The sequence below is a fragment of the Arachis hypogaea genome, chromosome 6 (genome assembly GCF_003086295.3).
Source record: "Arachis hypogaea cultivar Tifrunner chromosome 6, arahy.Tifrunner.gnm2.J5K5, whole genome shotgun sequence".
NCBI classification, from domain to species: Eukaryota; Viridiplantae; Streptophyta; class Magnoliopsida; order Fabales; family Fabaceae; genus Arachis; species Arachis hypogaea.
Window position 1 is genome coordinate 58,331,673 of NC_092041.1, and position 6,939 is coordinate 58,338,611.

The following is a 6,939-nucleotide window of genomic DNA, read 5'->3' on the forward strand; positions in this document are numbered from 1 at the left end:
GCACTCCTCCTTTATGCGCCACGCCTTTTTCTCCTTGGGCCACGCTTCCTTAAGCCACGCTTCCTCTTTTCTTCTTTTCTTCACCTACAATAAACCAAAACAACTACTCAAAGTATCACTAAATTCACAAGGCTTATAAATCAATTAAAATTCAATTAAAATTAGCTTAAACCTCATGAATTAGCATCAATTTAATGGTAGTTGCTTGATTTAAAGAAGTTATGCATTTTCTCTCCAAATCTCTTGCTTAGGATGCAAGAAAGTGCATAAAGACTAATAAAACAAGTGAAATTAGCTTGAAAAATGGGTATATGATGACTTGTCATCACAATACCAAACTTAAATCTTGCTTGTCCCCAAGCAAGCATCAAAACTAAGAGAAATTGAATTGAACAAGAAAAGAACACATATCCTTATTAGGCATATAGCAGAACTTGATTTATGGAGTCTTTATGCAGACAACGATAACTCAATTATTGTTGCTGTTACATAATATACATTTTTCCTCAAAGGCTTGCTAAACTTGCTGTTATAAGACTTACTTTTTAATTACTCCCTTGCTAACTTTTCTTTTCTTATAATGCTTAACAAGCTTATTTTTCTTTTGGAGGTTTGGTGTCAAATGTTGCAGTAGTAGCCTTTGGCTTTATTTTTTTTTTTACTCAACATCTTTCCACCACAGACACATGGCTCACTATTTCTTCCTAGGATCATTGATGCCCAGCATCTCTTTGGATAACTAAATGTTCTGTATATAAGTTGCTCTTTATTGTGGACTTTCAATTGGCCATCCCAAATCAGTTGATCTAAGTGACCGGGTTTTAAAATACCCCTTAGAATTTACTTATCCAAGCATATCTTAGTACAAGAACACCACAGGTATATGTCCTAGGGTCTAAGCTATTGGTGTCCAACCTTTATTCTTTGTTTTTCTTGCCACTTTGGCTTTTTCTTCTTCCTTTTCTTTCTGTTTTTGTTCTCAAGGGCTTTTTCTTTATTGATAAGAATCTTTATAACAGCAAGCTAACTCACACTTTAATGAAAATGATATTATGCAACAATTATTTCATGAGTTATGCATTTAATCAAACACATATACCACCATTAACTTCCATTCTTACTTATGCAACATTGGATATTTCACTTTTCAATTCAAACAATTCTCTTCTATTCAAGCACGTGGGAAACAAAACAAAATTTAACTAAGTGATGGATAACAAACAACATGCAGATTTAGCATTTCTCTAGCTATTTATTAAATGACTAAAAGAAAAGCAAAGAACAAAAATTGCATGAAGTAAAAGAAATAAACAATGGAGGCATATCATGTTTCAGACATGCATCTCCTTATTAGAGACATGAAAGAGGAAGTATGAAAGAACTTTGCCACCTTCTAATGATTGTGGCTGCTGCTTGATTCTCCCTTTTTCTTCTTTCTCTTTCCTAGCTTGGAGTAGTCTCGGACTTCTTCACTAGGACATCTTCTATCCCAAACAGAATCCAAGAGCCCTGAGAGTCCAACTTCTTCCAATCTGTTAAGTGTTAGCTCCGTATAATGATGAGACCTTGCTTTTTGCTTGGCGTCAAATTCAGGGCATTGCTCAAATGGCTTGATCTGTGGATTGAGTGTTGGCAAATTGTGGGTCAAATACTCCAACCTTGCTTGTATGTTTTCATCACTCTCCATTCTTTGCACATATCTAACTTCTTCCATGGTGTGATGAATATTCTTCCATTGGTACAGGTTGTGACTATATTCCCCTGCTTTAGCTTGACTAAAATACAGCTTATCATATGATTCTTTGAATTCTTTGTATTTTTCTTTTTGTCCTTCAAGAATCTGTGCTTGAAATTCTTGCTGCTGAGTCATCATTTGTTGCTGCCATCTCTCTTGTTTCTCCTCCATTTGACGCTGCCAAGCTTCTCGTTCCTCTTTATCTTTCAAATATTGCTCCCTAAATTCTGGATGGGGCTCTAGATATTGCTCTTGGCGCCCCTGATTTTTGGCCTTGTTGAGCCTGCATGAGTTGCTGAGATAGTTCTTCAATTGATCTTTGTAACTGGCTCATGTCTATGGCATCATGAGCTTGATTTCGTCCTTCCTCTCTTTGTGATCTCCTTTGTCTGGGAGCTACCACCCCTTCTTGATCATCTTCTTCATTTATTCCTTCCATACTCTTCTTGGTGATTCCTTTCCCTTTTTTTACTTTTTCTGTGTCCTCATATTCAAAGATCACTCCCGCTTTGTTGCATAGCCTAAGGATGGTACTTGGATGTCCAAGACCACTTGATTTACTTGTGCTGTTAGCCATCTCTTGAATACTGTCGGCTATGAGTTGTGCGAGGTTGATTTCACCTCCATGTAGGATGCAATATGTCAAGAGTGCTCGTTTGATTGTGACCCAAGAGGCGTTTCCAGTAGGGAGAATAGACCTCCTTACTATCTCATACCATCCTTTGGCCACATGAGTAAGGTTTATTCTCCTCAAGTGACTTGGAACTCCTTTTGAGTCTCTCTCCCAGTCTGTATTTTCCACACATATCCCTTGCAAGATCTCATCAGGATTGTTTTCCATTTGTAATCTGGTCTCATAACTAGGCTCTGCATAAGTTATGGTTCTCAACTTTAGAGCCCTAGTGATGGCTGCTGGACTGAAGCTCACTTCAACTCCTCTGACATAACTTGTGTAAGGAGCATTATCTTTGTTTTCTTTTACAGCATTTGCATAGAACTCCCTGATCATGACTGCACTGATGTCAACGAGAGGAGCACATAAGAGTTCCCACCTCCTTTCTTTAGTGATTTACCTCATGATGGGGTATTCTCCTTCCTTCAACTCAATGCCCTTCTCATAAATAACATTCTTTGTCTCCATGAATCTATGATATCTTCCTTCATGGAACTGGGACCTAAATTTTTTTGTGTCAAATGATGGAGGCTCGGTCACCATTGGTGCCTTTCCTGGCCTTCTTTTTGAACTTGAGGAGGCCATCAGATTTGAAGTGAAAAGGAGGTAAAAATTGGAAGCAAGAGAAGAATGTGTTATGTTTGGGATGATGCTCGGTTTTGTTGTGCAAGAGAAAGAAGTTGTTGGCTTTAGTTTCGGGAGTAGAGGAGATTATGGTTTACAAGTGAAGGTGGTTTATATGAGTGTGTAAGCCATTTGGTGCTAACGGCTATTTATAAGCAAATTCCTCAGACCTTCTAACAAAACCATAATGAATGAGGAAAGAGTTCGTTGGTGTTCATGAAGGGTTGAGATTGAGTTGATCACACAAAAGGTTCATGGATTGAACGGTCTGCATGCCTTGTTGAGGCTTTGACGAGGATTCTCTTCTCATTGGTTGCATGCATTTATGTGTTCGATGGTGCATGCATGCAGATTCTGCTTCCCAAGGAGCGCATTTCTCTAGGCACATGTGACCATCCTCTTTTAGCCTATCCTAGCCGTGGCCCCTCCTTGCTTTTGTCGCCATCTCTTCCTCCTAAATAAATCAAACAGCTAGCCTTAGAATATTAATATAAACGTTGGCAATTGACTTGTGATAAAGAAAGAAAAAAAATTGTTTTGTTCTGTTTAATTATCATTTGAATTTTTTTTTGTGATCAATTGTGTCCCTTAATTAAAGATGCTAAAAGTTGGTGAACACCAAACTTATCTCTTATTGAGGGGACGGCTTAGCAATGCAAACCATCTTTCACAATTGATGTATTTTATATTAAAAAATGATGCATGATCCCTTTCTGTATGTGATGCTATGATTTTAGGAAGTTGCACGATCGGCAAAAATTCCTTCCGGCAAGTGCACCGGTTATCGTCAAGTAAAAACTCACAATAGAGTGAGGTCGAATCCCACAAGGATTGGTTGAGTGAGCAATTCGGATTAGAAGTGTGTTCTAGTTGAGCGGAATCAAGATTTAGATGAGAATTGCGGAATGTAAAATTGCATGAATTTAAGAGCGAGAAGCTAAATTGCTAAAATTAAAAAGGGATCGGGGTGATTGCATGAATTTAATTTCAGAATGTAAAGAGAAAGTGGTAGATCATATATGGGAAATTCATTGGGTTTCAGGAGATATTGAGATCTCCGAATCAAAACATTTTTATCCCTTCCTCAACCAATGCATTCATTGAATTTTTGCTTGGCAATCTTATATGATTGGATCCCAATCCCTTGGCTCACCAATTCTCTCTAAAAACAAACAAATTCCCAATCCCTTGGTTTAAATGTTCATAAGAAGAGATGATGCTCGATCACTGATTATACCACACAGTTTCATGAACCACAATTTGGTAGGATTACATGTCACAATATCCATCCAAACCCCAATCCAATTCACTGTGAGAAAGCTTCTCTAGCATGAATCCTCCATTCCTTTCCCAAGGTTCCGAAGGATTCCAATTATGGATAGTTTCTTTCCCAAGACAACTAACCAATGGAATTAGATCGAGAAGCTTTCTAACAAAATTCAAGAGAAAAGATTGAAGAAGAAGATAAAAACTATTATTGATTCATTGAATTACAATAGAGCTCCCTAACCCAATGAAAGGGGTTTAGTGAGTCATAGCTCTGAATTCAATTACAAAAAGTATAAAAACTAGAAAAATGATCAAAAGTCCCCTTCTAACTTAAATTCTATCCTATTTATACACTTTCTAAATTGAGCTTCTGTTGTGTTTCTTGGGCTTTGAGGCCTTTCCCTGATTTCCTTTTGCTTTGGGTTTATGATCCATAATCCTGATGAGGCTGCTGATCCAATTCTGTAACATTCATTGAGCCAACTTAGTGATAATCAAGTAATGACACATGACTCAACAAATTGAAATTCCAGACTCATCAATTCTTCAGGCCCAATCCCATAAACCATGATATTCAATTGGGTTTCATACCATAGTACGTTTAAGTTGATGTTTGTGCTCAAATGCTAACTTAAACTGCAATATCTTCGGCCCAGAAACCTTTTCAAATAGTGGCGTTTAAGTTGCAGTTTAAGCTTCAGTTTAAGGTTAAACTGAAGCTTAAACGTGGAAATGGAGGAAAGCAATCCAGGAGTGTGAAATGTCGAACACGTTTAAGCTTCAGTTTAAGGTTAAACTGAAGCTTAAACGTGGAAATGAAGAAAGCAACCCTGGAGGAGAATTTGGTCGAACACGTTTAAGCTTCAGTTTAAGGTTAAACTGAAGCTTAAACGTGGAAATGAAGAAAGAAACCCTGGAGGAGAAATTGGGTCGAACACGTTTAAGCTTCAGTTTAAGGTTAAACTGAAGCTTAAACGTGGAAATGAAGAAAGCAACCCTGGAGGGGAAATTGGGTCGAACACGTTTAAGCTCCAGTTTAAGGTTAAACTGGAGCTTAAACGTGGAAATGCTCCCTGGTGCATTTCTCATTCTGGCGTTTAACTTCCAGTTTAAGGTTAAACTGGAGGTTAAACGCCACTTTAAGCTTTTCTCAGCTTTTAGGATTCTGGCGTTTAAGCTCCAGTTTAAGCTTAAACTGGAGCTTAAACGCCACTTTCAGCTTTATATGGCTTGGCAGTTTAAGTTCCAGTTTAAGCTTAAACTGGAACTTAAACTCCACATGTGATATTCAAGCTTCCTTTATTGATTTTGCTGCTTCCTTGCCTAGCCTCTTCTTCCCTGAAATCATCCAACAACTGCATCAAAGTCTTGCAAAATTTCATGAGAAATCTTCCATTCATAGCATTCAAGTAATATAACTAAAAACTCATGGAATTTGCATCAAAATCATACTGTTTGGATGGTTCATTGCTTTGTTATTCATTTAACCATTCTTGGTTACTTTAAGCTCAAGAAAATGCATAAAACAACTAAAACTAACAGAAAAATGCTAGTGAAACTAGCCTAAGATGCCTTGGCATCACAACACCAAACTTAATACTTGCTTGTCCCTAAGCAAGTCCTGAGTTATTTGAGAAGAAAGTATGAAACAGAAAGCAATTACATTGGCTATATTAGTAAGCACTTGAAGTTCATCAGAAGGGTTTTATGCAGAAAGTTGCAGCATCACTTTTTCATTATTATCAAGTAAGATTATCACTTTTTCATTGCATCCATCAAACACTGCTATGGCCTCTTGTTATTCTTATGTCCTTGGCACTTTTCCCTTCTTTGTTTTTCTTTTTCTTAGAGCTCCTTTGCTCCTTGTTTGCTCAGTGTCATGTGGTTCACAAGCCTTTGGCATTTTCTTTTTCTTATCAGTGTACTACACATATCCACTACAGGCATTTTAGTTCACATTTCTTCTTGAGACATTGGTGCCCAGCACCTCTTTGTGTGACTAAATGTTTTGTATTTAGGTTGCTCTTGATAATGGACTTTTGGTTGATAATCCCGGGTTAGTTAACCCAAGTTACCAAGTGTTGAAACACTCCTCAGAACCTATTCATCCAAGCATATCCTTAATACATAAACACCACAGGCATTTGTCTCAGAAGTTCAAACCATTGGTGCCTAGCTTACTTTCTCAATTTTTTTGCTTTTTGGTTGCCCTTTTTTCAGTGGCTTTTTCTTCTTCTTTTTCTTTCTTTTTCATGGCCAAAGACATTTATTCATCAAGATCCATAGACAGTATTCAAACTTCTACACAAAAATGATAATTCTACACTCAATTTCCAGTGATCTGACTAAACAATCAAGCATGCATACCACCACTTAATTCTACTTGATTTGTCACTGATTGAGCCAAGTTACTTTTGTTCAAACTTTTCTTTTATTTTTGGAAACAGAACAAGCATGGCAAGCATTTGTTTAAGAAGGTGAAGTTATATCCAAACATCTAGGCATTCACTTTATTCAAAGCAGTAAACAGACAAACATACTAGAAATTTCACATTCCAGAAAGATTCAACAATTACAGTTTAAACCAGAACAAGCATGCTTTTGTTTGCCTTTTAAAGAATGGTCAAGGAACAACACC